We start from the raw sequence: 22891 nt of genomic DNA, 5'->3' as shown, positions 1-22891 counted from the left end.
TGGAAGACAAAGTCTTAACTACTGGACCACCAAGGAAGTCCCACGTTTTCTGATTCTTAAGTCCTAGACTTCTTCTGTCTTCTCAGGCCCTGCCCTGTTAAAGGAGCACTAGGTAAGGCCAAGAGAATGTTACTTTCCTCTTGGTGAGTTAGTTAGGCAGCCCCTGGTGACTCTGTAGCAGAGATCCAAAAAAAGGCTGTCTTTTTCTCCTCTGGAGGGTCTTCTGCAGGGGCCAGAAAATTGCATTTTTTCTCTTGTTGGATGTACATGGCTATCTTAAAGGTCTGCCCCTCCAGGGAAGGCAGGTGCTCTGCTAGAAGGCCTTCTCATTGGGAGAGGCCATTCCTGTCACCTTCTGGCTCTTTGATGCCTGTATACCCAGTTGTGCTAAGTTACTTTCTCAGTAAAGATCTGTGCTTGACTGTGCTGCTCTGAAGCCTGCACTTCTGAAACTGCCTGGAATTGATGCTTGGAACCTCCCTTAGACTCTGGACTCATTGCCTCCAGCAACTAAAAATGTTTCCTGCAGAATGTGTGTGAGGGGTCCCACGTGAGTCTGGAGTTGTGACTGCCAGTGTTGGTTGAGGACCTCTACTCAGGAACTGTAGTTCTACTCAGTATAACTAGAACTGGGCTTTGGAGGATAGGCCTCTAGGCAGTTTATGGAGTGCAGGTTGGCTTCTCAATTCACCCCTAATGGAGTGGGAGGCCAGAGTCTTGCCTGCCCACCCAGCTAGTTGCTGCTGCCTCCAAGGCTATAAATGGCCTGGCCATCTTGGTGGCTATGCTAATTTTAGCTGAGGGTGGTTCCCGGAACTGGATTGGAGCCAAGGGCAGGTGGGTGCGGCTTGGCTGAGGCTAATATTGGGGGATGGGCAGAGGGTCACACTAATCCTGGGGCAGCTAGGACATCATCTGCACCCACACCTCAGCTTTGACAATCATCCTTAACCAGGTTAATTTATTCAGCAAACATTGAACAGTGTCAGCTCACGTGCTGTGTATTCAGCATATATTTGAGTGCCTGCTCTGGGCCAGGCACTGTGTTTGGTGTTGGGAATTAAAGGATGAACAAAACAGACATGTTCTCTGCCCTCATGGAGTTTACAGTCTAGTGGGGAGATAGAAAATAAATACATAAATAAATATAGTGTCTTGTAATTTTTGTGGAAGAAAACATAAACAGAGTACTGTGATGGAGAACGGGAAGAGGACAGAGATCCAGCTGAAGTAGGAACCCAGTGCCTAGCAAGACATTAATAACATCAGTAACATCAACAATAATAGCAACTGACATTTTTTAGTGCCTACTGTGTGGCAGGCACTATTCCAAACATTTTATTCTTTTTAATTCTTACAGCCATCCTGTGTGCTTGGTATTATCCCTGTTTTATAAGTGAGGAACTGAAATCATAGAGAGGTCAAGTAAATTACCCAAGGTTATACAGATAGTAGGGAATAGAGCCAGAATTTGAACCCAGGCAGTCTGACTCTTATCCCCACCTCCACCTCAGCCACTAGGTTATACACTCTTTCAGAACTTTGTGATAAGCGCTGTAGTAGAGGTATGATATATGCATACAAAAGGCTGTGGGAAGCCCAGAGGAGCAAGTGACTAACCCTGCCTGGGAGAGCTGGGGGAGGCTTCTCAGTTTCCTCCATAATTTTTCTCAGATCTTGGGGAGATAAAAAGTGGTTGCCTAATTCAAAAGTTAAGAGGTGGAAACATCAGTTAGTTCAACTTATTTATTTTTACATATGAGGAAACTGATGTCCAGAGAGGCGTCACATAGAAATTCCACAATGGGTTATTAGTAGAACTAGACTAAGACATTTGAGTCAGGGACCCTGGCGTAATCAGTTATTCAATCCACAAGTCTGTAATGAGTGCTTACTGCTTGCTTTGTACTATGGAAGGAATTTAGGGCTACCAAAGTAGTCTAGTTTGGGGGTGGGGGTAGGGATATATATTTAGAGACTATTAAATACAACATAATGCACAAGCTTAATGAAGCACAAAACCAAGCAGGGTAGACAGTGTAGGCTAAGGATTACAAGAGCTCTGCGTGGGCTGAGCTAGGCTAAGGTGGCTGGGGAGGGCTTCCTGGAAGGAGGGGTTGTGCGGAGGCATAAGAGAACGGGGTGGGGAGTGGTCTGACTTGGGGATTGTTGGAGGGAAGGGGGCATTGTAGAGGTCTGGATCACCAGTGTGAGCACATGGGGTCTCACTGGCGGCTGAACAATAACTGGGCAGAGTTGCTTCACAGTTGGCCAACTACCTCGCATGAGGGCTGGTAGACAGGAAGACTGCAGTCACGTGTGGTCTGTGGCAGGTCTCATAACTACTGTAATTTTGAAGTAATGATGATTATGAATAATATTTGGAGATATCTATACCAATGTAATGTGACATGAAAATGTCTGTACTTTCTGTTGGTGACAAAATCATAGGTAGTGCTAATAATATTATGGTTGGTTATTATGTATGATTGAAGGAAATGCTAACTTTCAGTAAGAGAATGTTGAAAATAAAGATGTAATTTCTTTCCCATCCAAATCACACCCCCCCCCCCCAATTCTTCTCATGGGCTCCTTAGGAATGTGGAGCCATCATGCTAAGAACTCCTGTTCTCTGACAAGGAAGGGATGAGGTCCTGATGGGAGGGTTTCCTAGGTCTTCACAGGACTTGAGTTTGAGCCCCAGGGGGCCCCTCATTTCCTGCTGAGTGGCTTTGAGATACAGTGCTGAGTGACTTCATGGGCAGGCTGTGGTATACTGCTTTCTGTGAGAAATGATTCTCCAGGAAACCCAGCAGTTCTGGCTGTCAAAGTTTTTGGGAGAGTGAAAGATACCAAACTGGGTCTCCAACAGAGCTTTCTTTTTTTGTTACTGCTGATCAAAAAAAAATTATGAACTATTAAGATATACAACTAAGTATAAAGAATAATACATTGAATACGCCTGTGCCCATAACACAGTGTAAGAAATCAAGTAATAACAATACAGAGCTTTCTTTATTACCCCCTGGATATTTTGTATAAATTTCTAATTTAACACATAGCACACTGTACATATATTTGCTCACTTACAAGTGTAAGCTCTTTGTGGAAGAAAGGAGGGGTTGTATTTTATTTATCTCTGTTTTTATTGTGCCCAGCCTAAAATTTCTGTTAAAGTTTGTTGGAAAAGCTGAAATCAGGGCCTGTTTGAATGGATCATATTTTCTCTCTTCCTTTCATACCTTCTCATATATCTTGGTACACATTCTGGGCTTTTCAGCAACCCTTCATGGTGTTGCTCACCCAGGGCACTTTGTATTTTCATCCAAGTTCAGATCTGTTTATCCCTTTTCAATGTACTATTTTATTTTATTTTATTTATTTTTTTTTAAATTTTTAATTTTTTTTGCGGTACGTGGGCCTCTCACTGTTGTGGCCTCTCCCGTTGCGGAGCACAGGCTCCGGATGCGCAGGCTCAGCAGCCATGGCTCACGGGCCCAGCCGCTCCGCAGCATGTGGGATCTTCCCGGACCAGGGCACGAACCCGTGTCCCCTGCATCGGCAGGCGGACTCAACCACTGCACCACCAGGGAAGCCCGTATTATTTTATCTTATCCTCAACTTTGGAAGTAGGTATACCTGTTTTTATTATTATGCCCATTTTTTTTGGCCGAGCCACGTGACATGCAGGATCTTACTTCCCCAACCAGGGATTGAACCCCTGCGCCGTGCAGTGGAAGCATGGAGTCCTAACCACTGGACCACCAGGGAATTCCCATTATGCCCATTTTAAAGGTGAAGAATTCGTAGCTGAGAAATTTGTGTTCTTTGTCACATAACTAAAAAGTGGCAGGATCAGAACCATAACTCTGGGGATCTGTGTATCAAGCCCTTGTTGTTTTTATCAAAACACAGTACCTGTCAGTGTGTCCCTCACCAATCTGGCATACAGAGCCTTAGCCTCAATGGTCTGGCCATAGCTGTGCTAACAAAGGTGTTTGAGTAGTCTTGTCACCTATGACAAAGTGCTGCTCTGGAGGATGATGGAGTCTATAATCTTACCAATCATGCTACCCTGTTGGAGTTACCTGTGTATGTGCCGGCCTTCCTTGAAAAAAACTCCTCGAGGGTTAGGACAGGAAGCTCCTAGCACAAGCCTTGGCACATGGTATACTTTACATACTGTAGAGTTTGTAAAACTGAATTGAAGGGGATTTATTGTCTGGTTCTTTTTCAACTGTAGTTTACTAGGTTGGAAGTTGAAGAAGTTTTACTTCGAAAGGGTTAGGTAAAGTGGAAGAAGTAAGCTTCACTTATTTAGAAAGTTCACTGTTCTAGAATTTCTCATTTTTTGGGAATTCCCTGGTGGTCCAGTGATTAGGACTCTTGTGCTTTCACTGCTGGGGTCCAGGTTCGATCCCTGTTCGGGGAACTAAGATCCTGCAAGCCATGTGGTGAGGCAAAACAAACAAACAAACAAAAAATAGAATTTCTTGTTTTTTGCTTTTGTTAAAAAAGTCATCCAGATCAGTTTGAGTCCAATGGCCTCATTTTGCTTGGAAGAAGTTTGTCTAGGATTTTAAAGAAACCAGACTCTTATTGTTGCAGGCCTTAGCATGAGAATGCGGTTGGGAGTAGCTGGGAAACTGTCTAGTTCCACAAAAGACCTATGTGTAGTGGGGAGGAGAGAGTTGGGAAATGAGTGGGTGGGGCTGGGTAGAAGCTCAGATGAGATGATTGGCTTTGGTTGGCAAAAGGGTCTCAGTTGGCCACAGCCAGCAGACATAAATATCTGGATTTAGGGGAGCTTCAGAGTTCCAGCTTTTTTTCTTACTGTCTGTGGACCTTGCAGAGGGTAAGTCACTTTGCCTCTCTCAGCCTTAGTTTTTTCATTTGTAGAAAGAGCATAACCTTAATGAATAGATTTGTAGTGAGGATCAAATGAGATAACTTATGTGGTGAAAGGGCTTTATAAACTCTAAAGTACCACACAATTAGGGATAGTGGGGTCCTCACAACCTCTGCTTTTATGGGCCTGGAAAAGCCTCAGTCAGAATCTGAGTGTCTTCTTACGGTTGCGCCTCTCTAATGGAAGTTGCTTCTCTGGAACTGCTGTAGTGCCATTGTTTTACATCAGGTGTACCCACCAGACTTATATGAACCCTGCGTGTGGCCAAATTAGGCTTTTACTCAAAGCTTACTCTAGGCCATAGGGAAGCTGTTGATAAAGTCTGGGTGCTAGTATTTCACCTTATTTCCGGCCTATATCCCCTTCCTTTTGCTGGCTGTAACCACTTCCCTAGCCCCACCTGCAGACTTGAAACGGCTGACCAGATGGGCCTAGTCCCTACCTGTATTGGTACATAACAAATTATCCTTAAATGCAGAGGCTTAAAATAGTAAACATTTATTATTTTCAGTTTCTGTGGGTTAGGAATCTGGGTGCTGCTTAGCTGGGTGCCTCTGGCTCAAGGTCTCTCATAAGGTTGTAGTCAAGCTGTTGGGCTGGGACTGAAGGCTCAACTGCGGGGAGAGTATTTACTTTCAAGCTCATTTATGAGCTACCATTTATGTTGGTAGGCCTTGGTCCTTTGCCACATGGGCCTCTGCACTGGGCTGCCTCATGACCTGACAGTTGGCTTCCCCCAGGACAAGTGATCCAAGAGGGAGCGCCCAAGATGAGAGCTGCAATCTTTTTATTGCCTAATCTTGCAATTGATGTGCCACAACTTCTGCCATATTCTATTTGTTAGAAACAAGTCAAGGTGAAGGGATTATACAATGGCATGAATACCAGGAGGGTAGGGATCACTGGGGGCCATCATAGAGGATGCCTGTGACATCATTCTAGGGCCATGATCTTGGGAACAATGGGTGCTGAGTCCTCTTAGTTTTCCTCTGACTTCCTTTGCTTGCCTCCTAGAGTCTTGTGGTGTCTTTCTGTACTCCCTTTGGTATTATGTCCTTTTGATTCATGCATGACCGCATTGCTTTGACATGTAGAGTTGACATGGCCCTTCCACCTGTATTCCTCCCCTGTTTTAAACCCAATTCTAAACTAGATTTTTATCCTAGGTTCTAGTCATGCCTCCCAACTCCTTGTTTGGTACCTTTAGTTCTGGAGCACATTGTACAGCCACTGACCTTGGAGGCTTTACTGCCCCAACTTGCCTTCTGAGAGCTAGACTTATAAGTGGCATTGAACTGGGACTTACACATTGACAGCTGAAAAACTTACTCTGACCTTTAGGGCCGTTGATGTTGGGTGCTATCACATCCTAGTGTGTCAAAGTTGGAAGGGCTTTTAAGTACCATCTCAACTAAACTCCTCAGTCTACATATGACAGGAACAAATTTGCCCAAGGTCTCAGTTGGGGCCAGAATCTAATTTTGTCTGATTATTATTCACATGCTGTTCCCACTCTGTTGTGGAGCTTCTTTACCCTAACACAGCCAGTTTGGGTTGTTAGGGGGTCTGAGACCTATACAGAGGAAAACCAGAAAGCAGTTCACAATATTGTATTGTGTTCACAGAAATTGTGCTGGGCAGAACTGGGGGGGTATGCAAAGTCAGTGCTGCTTCTGAGGATCTTCCCTGCCCAGCTAGGGAGCTTTTATATGATGCGCAGAAAAAGAAGCCCAGTGATATCTGTGGCGTATGGTGACTAATGTCTGCATTCTGTACTCCCCTGGCAATCTCAATTCAAGCAAGGAGAGATCTGTTTGTTTTGATGTACAGAGCAGATTTCCCGAAGGAGGTGGGTCAGAGTGTCGTACTGCATATCTCACCATTGTTTGGCTCAGCTGGTTGCTTTATGTATAGATTTGGGGCCTCCGCAGGCAGGGTAAATGTATCTAAAGCCCTGTGGGGTTACTCGTGGCCACCTAGGGGGACCTTTCTGGGCACTGAGAATTTGACAAAGCCTTGCCTGTGTTGGCACAACTTGCTAAGGCAGGCGAGACTTGAGTAGGGATGGCTATGGCCCTGTCATGTTGATCAGAGTGGAGCAGATTTATTTCAGTGAGAGACCTGCAAGGAAAAACCTGAAATGAGCCAACAGCACTGTACTTTTGTTTTCTGCTGGGGAGCTTGGAATAGAGACGGTGTAAACCCTAAAATCCCTCTATGGGTGCTAGTTTCCTTCCTGACCCAGGGTTCCGGCCCCAGACCACTTTGCCCACTTCATCTTCCTCGGTTCCCCTCTCTACATTTTGGCCCAGCCAGGCTTTTTTCTTTGTCCTGGTCTGCAGAGCACACCTTATACTGCTTCTCTTTTGCCTTTACTTATGAATGCCATTTTACTGCCTCCCAGAATGTCCTCCCCTCTCCTCCTTCCTTCCTACCTAACCTCTGAGTCCTCTGTGAAGTGATCCCTGACATTAATGCTAGCCACAAACTCCCTCTCATTTCCAAACTCCGGTAGCACTTGCTATCTACAATACTCTCTGTGCCCTTCACACCCTACTTATGCCTCTTAAAGCAAGAGATAGCCTGATGTGGGAATCAAGAGCACTGGGCACTGACTTGAGTCCTTACTGACAGTATGATCCAAACTACAGTTTCCTCACTTGAAAATGGGATTAAAACTTGTATGAAATAGCTTTTAAAGCCTTTTTTTTTTGCATATTTTCCTCTCTCTTGAAGGCAAGAGCCATGTCTATTTTTTCTGACCATAGCACCCGTCCTTAGTATCTATCACAGTACGGGTCACAAGGTATGTGCCCAATAGATATTTGCTGAATAAATGGATGAATAACAACGAGTTGATCTTTGGATTGAGTAGTCATGGAGGGAGAGTGCCAAGTGACGAGCTTGGACAAGAGTGCCCTGAGATTAGGGGTAGAGCTCACGTGGGGGATTTCTGAGGTGTTCTGTGGGCACTCACTATTTTTCTGCTGCCTGGTACTTCATCCCTGTTTACTGAGTACCTCCTGAAGCTGCGCGCAGCGACAGTTACCAGTCGCACTGGGGGACGGTTCGGCCCTTGACTCTGGCTGGCCTTTTCTGTTTGCCATAGCACTGGCTGCCCTGAGCAGGTGGCTGTAGTAGGAGTGGAGCAGGGCTGTGCTCCTGGAGGCCTGAGATGAGGCTTGTGGGCGGGGCTTCCTTGGCTCCTGCTGCTGCTTGGCTTTGGCTCCATGGACCCCCTGGGTTTACCACAGGGCAAATGTGAGGCAGCTGAAGGAACAGAACTACTTTCCTTAGCCGGGCTTGTGGGATGGAGAAGGGAGCCTTTGTTCATGCTGGGCTTTGCAGCAGCGAGGTAGGATAGTCCAGTGAAGATCACTGGTGTTTTAAAGGTTATCTCTGATTCTGCGAACTCCCTGGGCCTCAGAGAACTCCAGCCTGAGCAGACGTCACACCAGCTTTCCTTCAAGGCATTGGGGAGGGGCCTCTAGGGGAACTTGGTAAAGGAGGCAGAGGCATAAAAGAGTCAGCTGTGCTGTCAGCATGGCCCCGCTGGGCCAAACCTGTCCCTTTTCCTGTTAGCCATTTTACAGAGCTCCTGGCTGCCTTGTGTTGAATGTTGGCCTAAGTAATGACCAGAAATCTCACTGGCAGGCAGGCAGGCAGGCAGGCAGGCAGGCAGGCTTCCAAGTCTCATGTGCCTCTGATTTTCTCCAGTGAGATTCAGTAGCTGTGCTCCTGATTGGCTCTCTGGGTCATCTCAGGGCTTGTAGGAAGCTCTCGGAGCTCTCATCACTACAATGTGTACATTAAAGCAAATGTGTTTGTGTTTTCCAAGTTCCTAGAGCCAGCATCTGGAATGTAGGGACCAGGGGAGCTGGGTGCCCTTCAGGCATAACACATACACCGGTTAGAAAGCAGCTTGTGTGTGTGTGTGTGTGTGTGTACCTGGGTACTCAGACTTGTGGAGGTCTTATTTCAAGAAACTTTTGCCGACAAGGGCAAAGTTCACTGAAACTCATATTGTGTATTGCTAAAGAGATAAGTATGTAATTGAGACAACTCAAATAACTTCAATGATAAGAATGATGATGAGGGGCTTCCCTGGTGGCGCAGTGGTTGAGAATCTGCCTGCTAATGCAGGGGACACGGGTTCGAGCCCTGGTCTGGGAAGATCCCACATGCCATGGAGCAACTAGGCCCATGAGCCACAACTACTGAGCCTGCGCGTCTGGAGCCTGTGCTCCGCAACAACAGAGGTTGAGATAGTGAGAGGTCCACGCACCACAATGAGGAGTGGCCCCCGCTTGCCACAACTAGAGAAAGCCCTCTCACAGAAACAAAGACCCAACACAGCCCAAAATAAATAAATATTAAAAAAAAAAAAGAATGATGATGACAACTGCTATTTATTGAGCAGCCCAAATACACAGCCCAAAATAAATAAATATTAAAAAAAAAAAAGAATGATGATGATAACTGCTATTTATTGAGCACCTGTTATCTTCTAGGTCCTGGGCTAGGTGCTTTACAGCTGTATAACAACCCTTAAAGGTGGATATTTTTCTCATTTTATAGATGGGGAAGCTGTAACTCTGAGAATTTAAGTAATTTTCCCAAGGTGACTAAGCCAGGATTTGAATTTAGATTTATCTGACCCAAAGGCCAATGCTGTTTCTATTCTTGTTTAATAACTGTGGAAAGGAAGGAAACAGCTATATGAATTTAAGTAGAGATGTGTGTTTGGATTGAAAAGTGTACAATTTATCAGACTGTTAGTGGCATTAGTTTGTTCTATTGCCTAAGTGGCCTGGAATAACCTGGGATTGGAATTTGTAGGGGATGGGGGAGGGAATGAGAAAGTGTATCCACTTAATAAATTCTGAATGGGAGTATCACACTGGTGAAGTGTATAGCTACAGAGTGCTGTGTGTTCAGTTTGTATCCTCTAAAAACAGCATTATGGTTGAGCTCTTGTGGATACAAGCTTTGGGATAGGGTCTGTATCTATGTAGTGTTTACCTCTTCAGCTGACATTTAACATGTATGTTATACCTTGCCCGGTAAAAGGATTGAATATAATAGGGAAGTTAAGATGTGTACGAACATTTTTCCTTATCATAATAAGAGCTCCTATTTATTGAGCACATATTCTATACCAGGACTGGGTTAGATACTTTCACATACGTAATCTTGTTTAATCCTCACAATGGGTTTCCCATTTTACAGTTTATCATGCAAGGCAATCTAGTTTCAGTGCCCTATGAATAATACCTATGATCCTATTGGAAAATGGGATCACCTCTGCCTGGAGAGATCAGGGAAGCTTTATGGAGGAGGTAGCAGCTTAGTAGGTCTTCAGGTACTTCAGGCAGAAATATAAGGTTTCCTCTGGCTGGGAAGCATTCCAGCCAAAGGAAATGTCATGAATAAAGGCATGGAGTGAGACAAAGTGAAGAGTCTTTAGGGGACATTGGTTAGTCCAGGTTGGCTGGAGAGTGGCATCTATGAAGGAGAGTATGATAAAATAAGGCAAAAAAAGATTAATTGAGGAAAGATAATGGAGGGCCTCAGTGTTTGGCTAAAGAGTTCAGACTTTGCTGTGTAGGCAGTAAGTAGTCCTTGCAGGTTTTGAGCAGGGGAGAGACTTGACCTGAGTTTTGCTTTGGGCAGATTAATCTCACAGAACACGCACAATGCATTGGTGGGATGAGGTTGGAGGCAGGGAGTCTAGATAGGAGACTTTGCAATTGTTCATGAGCAGAGAGGTGTGTACTATGGAGGCAGAATCAGTAGGACTCAGCGTTTAAGTGTAGGGAGGGAAGGAAAGAGGCAAAGATGTAGCCATGTTTTGCGTGTGGGTAATGAGGTGCCTGGTGGTGCCAGTAACAGAAAATATATGGCAGTCTGAAGGAGGGGGCTAGTGCTAGGCTGTGATGACTAGGGGGGTAGTTGACTTTTTTTGACGTGCTAGGCAAGGGCTACACTTCACAGTACTCTAGGAACCAAAGAATTGTCTTCTCTCTACGGTTGTTTTACATCACTTCATTTTACAGATGAGTTTTCTGATGCCCAAAGATGTGAAGGGATTTGCCAAAGGTCATACAAGAACTGCTTGGTGGATTCCAAGTCTGAGAATACAGGTCTCTTGTTTTTAGCTATTAAGCTTCCTTACAAAGCTGAGCCTTCACTGCAGGAAAATCAGAGACTCTTGCAGATAGGAATACCTGGGTTCAACTCCAGGCTTTGCCATTTTCCATTTGTGACATCTTTGTTTTTTTCATTTTTTTATATATAAATTTACTTATTTTATTTATTTTTGGCTGCCTTGGGTCTTTGTTGCTGTGTGTGCATGGGCTTTCTCTAGTTGCGGCGAGCAGGGTCTACTCTTCGTTGCGGTGTGCGGGCTTCTCATTGTGGTGGCTTCCCTTGTTGTGGAGCATGGGCTCTAGGCGTGCAGGCTTCAGTAGTTGTGGCTCGCAGGCTCAGTAGTTGTGGCTCGTGGGCTCAGTAGTTGTGGCTCATGGGCTCAGTAGTTGTGGCACACGGGCTTCGTTGCTCTGCAGCATGTGAGATCTTCCCGGACCAGGGCTCGAACCTGTGTCCCCTGCATTGGCAGGTGGATTCTTAACCACCGCGCCACCAGGGAAGCCCCATTTGTGACATCTTGAACAGGTTGCTTTTTTTCTCTGAGCCTTAGTTTCCAAATTTGCAATAAAAGGAATATTAACCTCATGGAGGCAATGGAAGATAAGGCACTTTGTGAAACCTTCAAGTGCTATGTGAGGGTGTTATTCCAGGATTTTGGCATGGGTTGGAGCCATATATACAGTGATTATTTTGGCCGAGTGAGAGCAGACAAACTCACAGTTTCTCAGGGAAGGTCTTCTTTCACTTTAGGCTTCCTAGGCTACTCACTCACCTGCAGTTGGGGCTTTCAGGTATGGGAACATGCTGAGTTTTCCACAGTCACACATCTCTAATTTTCTAGTGTGAAATGGAGCTGCAGAAGGAACACTAAGCCATCATACCCTGTCAGGAGTTCTTGGCCTGAGAGAAGATGATTACTATCCCTTTTCCCCAGGGTCTTCTACCAACCTTCAGCTGGCTCAAGGTGGGGGGGCACAGTGCTAGCTGAATTTAGGCTATGCTTTGAGGGGAAACTCCTGCTGGACTAGAGTAAGCCCTGGCTGGGGACAGAGGTGCCAGGGTGCAGCTGCTGATCAAAACTGGTACCTGGAGTCCTCTTGTAGTCATCTGTTTGGTTTAGCACACATGTTCCTGCATCATCTTGAGAGGGGGAGGAGGCTGCTCAGGTCTTGTCAGGTAGCAGGTCTGTGGTTGTGTCAGCTCATTGTCATGGGAGCAGGCCTGAAACTGGCCATCTTGTCTGATGTCTTGTCACATAACCTCTGAGAGGGTGGAAGGGGGATTGCAAGAAGATTTTCTGATTAATGAGATAGCTGTTTACTGTTTTGTAGCCTTTTTTTTTTTTAAAGAGGGCCTGATTCTTTTTTATTTATTTAGTTATTTAGTTGCATTGGGTCTTAGTTGTGGCAGGCGGGCCCCTTAGTTGTGGCATGCATGTGGGATTTAGTTTCCTGACCAGGGATCAAACCTGGGCCCCCTGCACTGGGAGCACGGAGTCTTACCCACTGTGCCACCAGGGAAGTCCCTGTAGCTTCTGTCTTAAAGCGTGTTTTTTTCCACTTTTTCCCTTGAACCCTTTTTTCTTTTTCTTCCCTCTTTCTAGCTAGAGTCAAGAGGCTCTAGTTCTCTTGAGTCTTCATAACTTTCTTTATGAAAAATCTAGTTTAATAAAAAAGAACAGTAGACTAGGAATTAGCTGTGGTTGTGATACTATTGACGTTTCTGGGCCTCAGTTTCCCCATGCCAGGTATTTTGAACCTATCTCACAAGGTTGATGAATGCAGATTTTATGAGATAATGTGACAAGTATTTAGTGTTATACAGATGTGAGTAATTTATTATTAGTTCTCTTTTTCTGATTGTCTGATCAACTATACAGTTCCCTGGTTCTTCCCCTCTTTTTACTACTTTATGTCTCCTAGGTTCTCACTTTTCCTTATAACCTTCCTTTCTAACTCTTAATGACAACTGGAAAAGTGTGGCCACACCTGGTATAGTTGTAAGGCAGAGGGCTGAGCCTTAGAAAAAGTGATGTTTGTTAGCTTTTGAGTGTAATATCTTGTCATTAACTTGAACGAGACTCTACCGTTCTGTGCCTCAATTTTCACATTTGCTCCCGGTGTACCACGCAGCTTGATTCTTGTGAGCCTTGAAGTCATTTTCATTCTGGAGAATCTCCTTTAAAATACAAGCATTACTGGGTTGAGGGTACCCTTGAACTGAGAATCAAAACTAGCCTTTGTTAGATTCCATATATATGTGTTAGCATACGGTATTTGTCTTTCTCTTTCTGACCTACTTCACTCTGTATGACAGACTCTAGGTCCATCCACCTCACTACAAATAACTCAATTTCATTTCTTTTTATGGCTTAGTAATATTCCATTGTATATATGTGCCACATCTTCTTTATCCATTCATCTGTAGATGGACACTTATGTTGCTTCCATGACCTGGCTATTGTAAATAGAGCTGCAGTGAACATTTTGGTACATGACTCTTTTTGAACTATGGTTTTCTCAGGGTATATGCCCACTAGTGGTATTGCTGGGTCATATGGTAGTTCTATATGTAAGTTTTTAAGGAACCTCCATACTGTTCTCCACAGTGGCTGTATCAATTTACATTCCCACCAACAGTGCAAGAGTGTTCCCTTTTCTCCACACCCTCTCCAGCATTTATTGTTTCTAGATAAGAACCTAGGGGTAAGACGGGAATAAAGACACAGACCTACTAGAGCATGGACTTGAGGATATGGGGAGGGAGAAGGGTAAGCTGTGACAAAGTGAGAGAGTGGCATAGACATATATATACTACCAAACGTAAAATAGATAGCTAGTGGGAAGCAGCCGCATAGCACAGGAAGATCAGCTTGGTGCTTTGTGACCACTTAGAGGGGTGGGATGGGGAGGGTGGGAGGGAGGAAGTCGCAAGAGGGAAGAGATATGGAACATATGTGTATGTATAACTGATTCACTTTGTTATAAAGCAGAAACTAACACACCATTGTAAAGCAATTATACTCCAATAAAGATGTTAAAAAGACAAAAAAAAAAACAACCCAAAAAACTAGCCTTTGCTAGTGCGGATTAAGTTAGGGTATATCCACTGGGGGAATAGGTCACAGTAGGACACTGGGGTCGGGGATGGAGGCTGGTAAGAGGGCAATTCTTAGTTTACTGATGCAGGAAGGGTGTCAGGGCCTCAGGGCATACTTGCTGCTGCCTTTCTTGTAGCCCACACCCAACTTCTCTTCCTGAGCTGAGCACGTACCTGTACTCTCAGCCAGAAGTCAGAGCTTGGTGAAGCCTGATTCCCCCAGGAATTCAGTGATAAAAATTAGGGCACTTGAACAGATCTAATTGGCTGAACTGAGTGAAGGGCAGAGGCTTTCCCTGGGGGCTCCTTGTAATCTCCTGTGGTTATAGACTTTTCAGGTTGGACTAATTAAAATGTTGGCAGCTGGACTCAATACTTTCCTTGTACTAGGTCCTGCTTCAGACTCCTGGAGTACCAGAAGTTGGCATGGGGCGGTCTTTCCTGGGGAACTGAGGAGTGGGTTTCCATTTCCTCATCTAACTAAATGCATGATGATGTGATAATTTCTGTCCAGAATGGGCGGCTACACATTTCATGGTGGAGAGAGATGTAGGCTGAGCCCTGCATCCACATATGCCTGGATTTGGTACTCTCCAGACTCCCAAGGTGCCCTTTCAGGTCGATTGTCTGTTCTATTAGCTCGCAAATGGCTTTGCTCTGTCAGCTGGCAAGTAATTTCCATTGCCCTGGGGTATCCTTCCCTGATGTGTGTTCCTGTTCCAGAAAAAGGGATATTTATTAAGTCCTGCCATGTGCCAGGTCAGGGCTAGTGTTTCACACAGCTGTCTTTTGAGATATGGCCACATCTTTTCATAATGCCCAATTTATAGATGAGAAAATACTCATAAAAGGAAAATAATTTGCCTGATAGTCATTACAGCCTGTAAGCAACTGAACCAGAATTCAAATCCAGGTCTCTCCCAAAGCCTCTGGTTACCTTCCTAAGGCAGCACAAACACTTTCCTATCCTCATATCTTTCTAAGCTGAGCAAATTTCCTGCCTCCAGTTCCTACAGCCAGAATTATTTTCTTGACCTGCCTTTCCAGAGCACTCTGCCCTTCCCTCTATTCTGGCTGATATCCAATGAGGCATGGATCTACCTCCCTCATTTGGCTGCTCCCACTCCTGCAAGCTGTGGCCCTCAGGATGTGTTCTCCGAAGACCCAAAGGAAGCTGTAGTGTTGAAACTTCAGGCATCATGACAGACTGGTAAGGAGAGAGGTTTTGGGCATAGTCTCGGCTAGTTCCCTGCACGAAGGCAGGCCTGGGTCTTCCTGGTTTGCGGGAGTGTGCTTTGTTGTTCTCGAGGCAGTAGGGCCTTCTAGGCAGCATGCCTTTTGGGTTCCCAAGGAGCAGGCATCTTTTCCCTCAGGTCATTTTCCTTGGCATCTGGCTTTACAGTTTCTTTCTCGTAGTCTCCCTTTGATTAAGAGTCAGATCAGTGCCACCTGGAGTAAAGTACTATGACAAAGCCCTCGGCCTGGCCGTGGTTGCTGGAATATTCCTGCTGACTGTGGGTACTTGGGTTATTTTTGCAAAGAGCATGCTAAGTTATTAACCCTGCATTTGGGTCTTATGTTTTCTGCAGCCTCTGCCTACTGGTGTGCCTCACTTCACAGGATAAAGGCTTTCCTGAAGAAGGCAAGCCTGTGAAGGCATTTTTAAAAGTTGAATTATCTTTCTCACTGACTTGAAAAAAATTATAAAAGTATTTTCATGCCTTTTTCTGTGCATATAGCATATATGTTTAGTGTTTAACATCAAAAGTTTGTTCCTTTGGGAATAAATGGCAAATTAGAACATAACAAAATACAGTTAAAAGACCTTTAACAGGAAAAATAATAAAATATTAATGACAATCAAAATAAATTCCAAAATAGGTAGGCTGAAACACAGTGTTTTTTGTTTGTTCTGTTTGGATACAATGGGAAATCTGGAATAGCATAATCAGCAGAATGATCTAGATAGTGACATGACACCGTTTTGCCTTCTCCAGTATTAGCAATAGATTAGGAGATGTCCTTAGGCGAAGGGGAGAAGAATGCATTCTGGGAGTAGAACTGTGTAGTTCCAACTACTCATTTGTGTCTAAGGACAGAAGTAACTAGTAACTACCTTTCTGGGTGTCTGTTTCCATGTTAAATGAAAGCAATACCTACCCTGTTTAATTTTATGAGGATTAAATAAGACAATGTATGTAAAGTGTTTTGTAAACTCCGAAATAGTATTGTTGTCATACTCAGTAGGTGACTGGAGCCAATTTGCTAGCACTGCAGGAGGCTTTTGGTTTAAGATATGCCTTAGGGACTTCCCTGCTGGTCCAGTGGTTAAGACCCTGCACTCCCAATGCAGGGGGTATGGGTTTGATCCCTGGTGGTCCGGGAACTAAGATCCTGAGTGCTGCCTGGCACAGCCAAAACAGCAACAAGAAAAAGATGTGGCTTAAACCTATGACATAGGTGGGAAGAAGAATGCTAAGTTGATGAGTAAACTGTTGAATGTTGTTTGGGCAGCAGCTGAGAGGAATTCCTGTGAGGTGAGGGAAAGAGCCACATTCGTCCCTTCATTCTGTATCTGTTGAGTCCTGTCGGGTGGAGGAGAAAGAAATACAGATGTCTACCTATTAAATGTATGGTATGCTAAGTATGGAGGGTTCTTGGTTTAGGAATGAAAGCTCCATAAAGACAGGAGTTTTTGTCTGTCTTTTACACTGTTGTGTTTTCACCCAAGAGCAGTACTTGGCACTTGGTAGGCTCTTGATAAATATTTGTGGAAAGAAAGGCTAAGTTTTGGAATCAGACAGACTGGGTTCATATTTGGGCTCTGCCCTTCACCAGCCCCTTTCCTGAGCAAGCTGCTTAATCTCTCTGATGCTCAGTTACCTCATTTATAAAATGGGACTAGGATTAGCTATTACAGAGAATAATTGGGGGGATTTTTTTTTAAAGTAAAGGTTTTAAAACTTTTGTACAAGTCCTAGTAAGTGCTCAATGAAAGATGGTTCCTTTTGTTTTCCCTTCCTGGTTTGCAAAGTGGGATGGAAGCACCGAGGACAAAGCAGATCTGCTTGGGGAGCCTAGCCAATGGCTTCACAGGTTTGATCTGACCACGTCTTTCTAATGTGTGAGATTAGAATTATTGGTATTATTTCCTCACAAACAGAAGTCCCTGGGATTGAGCAGGAGTGTTGGAATATATATGCTTTGCCTCTGTGTTTCCCGGGGTCTTGGTGGGAGGGTCTGGCTCTTGTCTTTCAAGGCAAGGTAATGTTTGCCCTGCAGGTTTGTGCAGAGGTTGTTCCCAGAAAGAGCAGCTTCCCCTGGAGAGTCTGGACTCACCTGATTTGGATTAGGCTTTCATAGCCAGCCATCACTGCCTCCCCTTACACCAGTTATTGTTAGTTATAGCTTTGAAAGGTGTCCTCAGCTTGACTTCTGCTCCGGATCAGTTGTAAATTCTCACAGCACATGGAGCAGAGCATGTTTGCATGAGTTAATCAGGTATTTATGAGTTGACCTTTGCTAGTGAAAACCTAATTTTCCCTCATGCCTGGGTGACTCCAGCAGGCTGAGGGCCTTTTTCTGAGACATTCCTGAAACTGTTGGAAGTGGCAGCAGGTTTGCCTGCCCTTGTCATATGTGCACAAGACCAGTGGGATATATTTGCCCTTCAGCAAGTGTGCTCAGTGCCTCTCCTTTCTATCCTGTGGTCTTAAGACACTGGACATAATACCACTCTCCTTTCTTTTATCAACATTTAGACTTCAGAGCTTTCTCTTCTGGTTTAGTTTCTTGGAGGATGAGTAAGCAGGGAGGAATTGTCTGGCCATCAGACAGTTGAATTGAAGCCACTTGGCCAGAAGCAGCTAAAGAACATGTTCCTAGATGGGGGTAGTCAGGCACTGGGTAAGTTAGGGTTAGTTTAGGGGTTAAGTGGACCTGGTGTCTTCTAGAAGTAGAGACAGTAGGTGCTCTGGCTGTGTCCTCAGTGCCCTCCTTTGGGAGCCAAGCATTGCTACAAGGAAGATCTCAAATATAGGCTTGAGGAAAGGAGACAGAGGGAAGAGAAGGAATTTTGCTGAGCTGTTGTTATGCTAGGTGCTTTAGACCAATTATTTCCTTTAATATTTACAACAACCTTGTGAAGTTTACAGATGATGAAACTGAAGCCCAGAGAAGTTAAGCAACTTTCCCAAGGTCACAAAGCTAGTGAACGATAATAATAGTTATCATCTGTTGTATGTCGAGAAGGCGCATACCAAGTTTCTTTTTTTAAGTGCTTTATATCTAGTACTCACCACCATCCTATGAAAGATTATTATTACTTCTGCATTGCAAATAAGGAAACTGGGAATTAGAGAGCTTTGGTTACTTGATGAAGGTCACTCATCTAGCAATGGTGGCACAAGGACTTGAATCCAGAATTCTGTGATTGTGAAGCTTGTTCTTTGATGTACACGTCACTGAAGCTGGAAGAGTAGGATTCAGACACAGAGTCACGAGCGCAAGTTTCATGTCTTACTCCATCTCTGTATCCTTATAATCTGAGATAGCGCCTACCGCATTATTAGTCCTCAATAAATGTTTGCTGTGAAATCCAGCTCTGCTCTCCCCCATTGTCCCCTGTTGCTGACTGCATCCTGCCCCAGCTCCTTGGCCTGACTGTCTCCTCTCCACAGTCTGGCCTTACCCTACCTCCCATTGTGGCCTCCCAGAGCTCCCAACACACAGCGTATGATCCAGCTCTGTTCCTCTCTTGCTTCTTCACCACTCTTTTCCCTGGCTACATACTTTTGCTGCCACTATTGCTCTCCATCCCTCTTCAATCCTGTCTGTTCTTTTCTATGCAGTTTCTCTGACTAATCCCTGAGAACACCCCTATCCAGAGTATAATCTTCTCAGTCTGTGCCATATAACTTGGCACCTAATTAACTACTGTTTCACCTTCTAATTGTTTCATGGGCATTAATCTTCTCTCCAGCCAGCTTGTGGTAGTCATATCATAATGGCCCCTCATTAATCTGTGCTTCACACTTTTCAAAGCATTCTCCTATTTAAGACCTGTCTTTTTGCTTGTCATGTCCACAGTAAACCTGTGAAATATGATGGGAGGGAATTGTTATTTCCATATTATAGCAGAAAACACAAGTGCAAAGAAGGCAGGTGACTTCCCAAGGTCGTATAACTAATTAGGGGCAGAACTGAGACTAGGTCTCAGGTCTACTGATTTCTGGCTTGGTGTTTTCTTTGCCATGCCTTCCACATTTGTGTTTCTCTCTGGCATTTCTCCTCCTACCTTCAAGGCAGAACATCTATGTTTGGGTTTTCAGCAGGCTTGATTGGTGACCTGGGGAATGGTGGAGTAGCCCGGATAGCAATCTCAGGTACTTCTCAGTGGTGTCAGTGCTCTGGGTTGCTACTGCCTGAGAGAGGTTCTGTCCTTGATCTACTAGGATTATGTTAAACTGAGAAGCATTTTTTTTTTTTTTTGCGGTACGAGGGTCTCTCACTGTTGTGGCCTCTCCCGTTGCAGAGCACAGGCTCCGGATGCACAGGCTCAGCGGCCATGGCTCACAGGCCCAGCCGCTCCGTGGCATGTGGGATCTTCCCGGACCGGGGCACGAACCTGTGTCCCCTGCATCGGCAGGCGGACTCTCAACCACTGCGCCACCAGGGAAGCCCAAGAAGCATTTTTATTTTGAGTGGTCAGAGCATTTTCTCATGGACAACCAGGAAATAGTTGGGGCAGGATGTGTGGTGCTGGCCAGTTTTGTGTTGTGGCAATGGCATAAACTTTGGAAGCATGCAGACCAGAGCTTAAAATCTGACTTTGCCATTGTTTATTAGCCTCATGACCCTGGGCAAATTATTAATCTGTATGAGCCTTAGGGCTGTTGTGAGAATGTATTTAAAGGCCACATAATGGCCCTTAAAAAAGGAAGTATTTGTTGGTGGTTTTTATTGTCAATATTACTATAAATATAAAGCATGAGGAGCCTGGGGAAGATGTGCCTGTGACCCTTGCAGGTTACTCGTTATGGCTTGAGTTCCAGGCTTCAGTGATGGCATGCCTGCTACGCTGGAGCCTTTTGGCTGATAGGGCTGAGCTTGAATGCTGTGCCCGGAGTCTCCAGCCTCTGGGTCTCCAGTGCCTCCTGAGGGCAATGAAAACAGCTTGTGGACAGCTGGGGGATGGCTTCAGGGTCAAACTTTGGGAGTAAAATCTTTGTTGCTTTTTTGAAAGACTTTGGCATTAGAATTGTTGCTTTGGAAAAATCAAGAACCCAGTTGTTACTGAGAGATTTTTGTTATTTCTGAAACCAGATATTGCTACAAAGTTGTTTGTTAAATACTTCTCTATTCTTCTTGAACCCTGTCCCACGCCAAAGAGAATAAAACAAATTCATACCGTTGTGTGATGATTGTATCTTTGGTCTCCCTGGCCACCCAGCCTCTAGCTCCCTTCTCAGAGATAGCACCGCTCCAAACTGCTGCTTCAAGAGAGGTCATTCAGACCCTTTCCCCCTGCTCTCCACCCATGACCTGGTCTGTGCTGTAGGGGAAACAGAACAAGTACACGTGGACCCTATTTAAAAGGAAGCTTGGGACTTCCCTGGTGGCACAGTGGTTAAGAATCCACCTGCCAATGCAGGGGACACGGGTTTGATCCCTGGTCCGGGATGATCCCACATGCCGCAGAGCAACTAAGCCGGTGCACCACAACTACTGAGCCTGCCCTCTAGAGCCCACGAGCCACACTACTGAGCCCGTGCGCCACAGCTACTGAAGCCCGTGCGCCTAGAGCCCGTGCTCTGCAACAGGAGAAGCCTCTGCAATGAGAAGCTTGCGCACCACAACGAAGAGTAGCCCCCGCTCGCCGCAACTAGAGAAAGCCCATGCGCAGCAACAAAGACTCAACACAGCTAAAAATAAATAAATTTATATTAAAAAAAAAAGGAAGCTTGCTTTCTCACTGGGGACTTTAGACGGCTTGACACAGGGAATGACTAGAAAATGAGAACAAGGGAACATAACTCATTGCTAAAATGGCAGGTTTGAATGTCTGCAGGATGGGAGGGCAAGCATCCTGGAAGGGCAGGAAGGAGCAGTTGGATACGGAAACACTTGCTTCTGAGTTTTTCCTTTTAGAATATGATGCCATGAGCCATTTATCTTTTTCTTAAAATTGAGGTGAAATTCACATAACATAACAAAATTAACCATTCACATACATAATTCAGTGGTATTTAGTACATTCACAGTGTTTTATAATCACCCTCTCTATCTGGTTCCGAACCATGTTCATTACCCCAAAGGAAACCCATACCCATTAAGCAGTTGCTCCCATTTCCCCCTCTCCCCTTCCCTTGCAGCCACCAATCTTCATTCTGTCTCTGTGGATTTACCTATTCTAGATATTTCATGTGAATGGAATCATATTTGTGACTTTTTATGTTTGGCTTCTTCTACTTACACTAATATTTTGGAGGTCCACCCATGTTGCAGCATCTAGCATGTAGAATGAAGCTAATATTCGTAGCTTCTTTTTTTTTTTTTTTTTTGCAGTACACGGGCCTCTCACTGTTGTGGCCTCTCCCATTGCAGAACACAGGCTCCGGACGCACAGGCTCAGTGGCCATGGCTCACGGGCCTAGCCGCGAGCGGCATGTGGGATCCTCCCGGACCGGAGCACGAACCCGTGTCCCCTGCATTGGCAGGCGGACTCTCAACCACTGCGCCACCAGGGAAGCCCCCGAAAGTGCTTTCTTAAATGGTGATAGCATGATGCTTGGCTCTTCCTTTCCGAAGTCAAGAGAATGAGTGAGTAGTGTGGGAGCCAGCCAGATGTTTTCAGCACCTTGAAGACCAAGGAACTGGTTTACACTAGAAACTGCGTGACACCTTATTCAGAACACTGACTGATGCAGCCCTGATTCAGGGGCTGAGAGCAAAACCCATGCTCCAAGTGAAGCTCTGTGTAAATTGGTCAAAGGGAATAGCCTGGGGAATTTGGAGCCTATTTAGCTCAGCCTCCAGGAGGAAGAATGCGATTTCTCTACTCTCCTGTGCGGTGCTCGAATTCTCTCTCTCTGTCTCTGTCTCTGTCTCTTGCTCTCTCTCATTTTGGCCTTGTTTCCTGCTATGTCTGAATCCAACCAAAGGGAGTAATAATAGTCAGCAGTCCTCCAGAAACATTTAGATTGAACCTCTTGCTCTGAGTTCTGCTTTTGCTGCACTTGGGCCGTAGAAGAGACTAAAACATGTCCTCTAGTCTTGTCTTTGGGGAACTTACAAATCAGATAATTTCTTAACTAGTTAGAGAGCAGTTAAATAAATGTGAAACATAGAAGAAGAGAATAGTGTGGACTGGAGTAATCCAAGAAGACTTTCTGAAGGAGATGGTGCTTGAAGGGGCCTAGAGTATAGGATGAATAGATTAGATTAGTGGTTCTTTTTCATGCTTCTTTAATGAAGTCATTTTTTTTTTAATATCCTGATATGACTTCTACTCTTTTGAAGTCCCTTAGCTCTTTTTCTGGACTTCATTTGTGCCATTAGCACATCTTGCCTTATTATAATCATTTGTGTGTAATATAGTGGTTAAAAAGACAGACTTTGGAGTCAGATTTTGTGGGTTTAAATCATGGCTCTATTTACTAGCTGTGTGACTTTAGGCAAGTTATTTAACTCCTAAAAGCCTTGATTTTCCCATCTATAAAATGGGAATATACT

At 44.8% G+C, this 22891-nt stretch overlaps 1 protein-coding gene across 7 annotated transcripts in view; it reads left to right on the top strand.

Annotated features, from left to right (window-relative positions):
- The window catches only part of STIM1 (stromal interaction molecule 1), a 195027-nt gene that overhangs the window by 3606 nt on the left and 168530 nt on the right, over window positions 1-22891 (top strand). Inside the window, exon 2 of one of the 7 annotated variants that reach the window (XM_067750124.1) lies at window positions 15206-15368. The exons of the other annotated variants lie outside the window; for them this stretch is intronic. The gene's annotated coding sequence lies outside the window, so the exon portion shown is untranslated. The remainder of the gene's footprint in view (window positions 1-15205; window positions 15369-22891) is intronic. 7 annotated transcript variants of the gene reach the window in all.

This window comes from Pseudorca crassidens, chromosome 9 (assembly GCF_039906515.1).
Source record: "Pseudorca crassidens isolate mPseCra1 chromosome 9, mPseCra1.hap1, whole genome shotgun sequence".
NCBI classification, from domain to species: domain Eukaryota; kingdom Metazoa; phylum Chordata; class Mammalia; order Artiodactyla; family Delphinidae; genus Pseudorca; species Pseudorca crassidens.
This window is presented reverse-complemented; position numbering and strand designations above follow the sequence as displayed.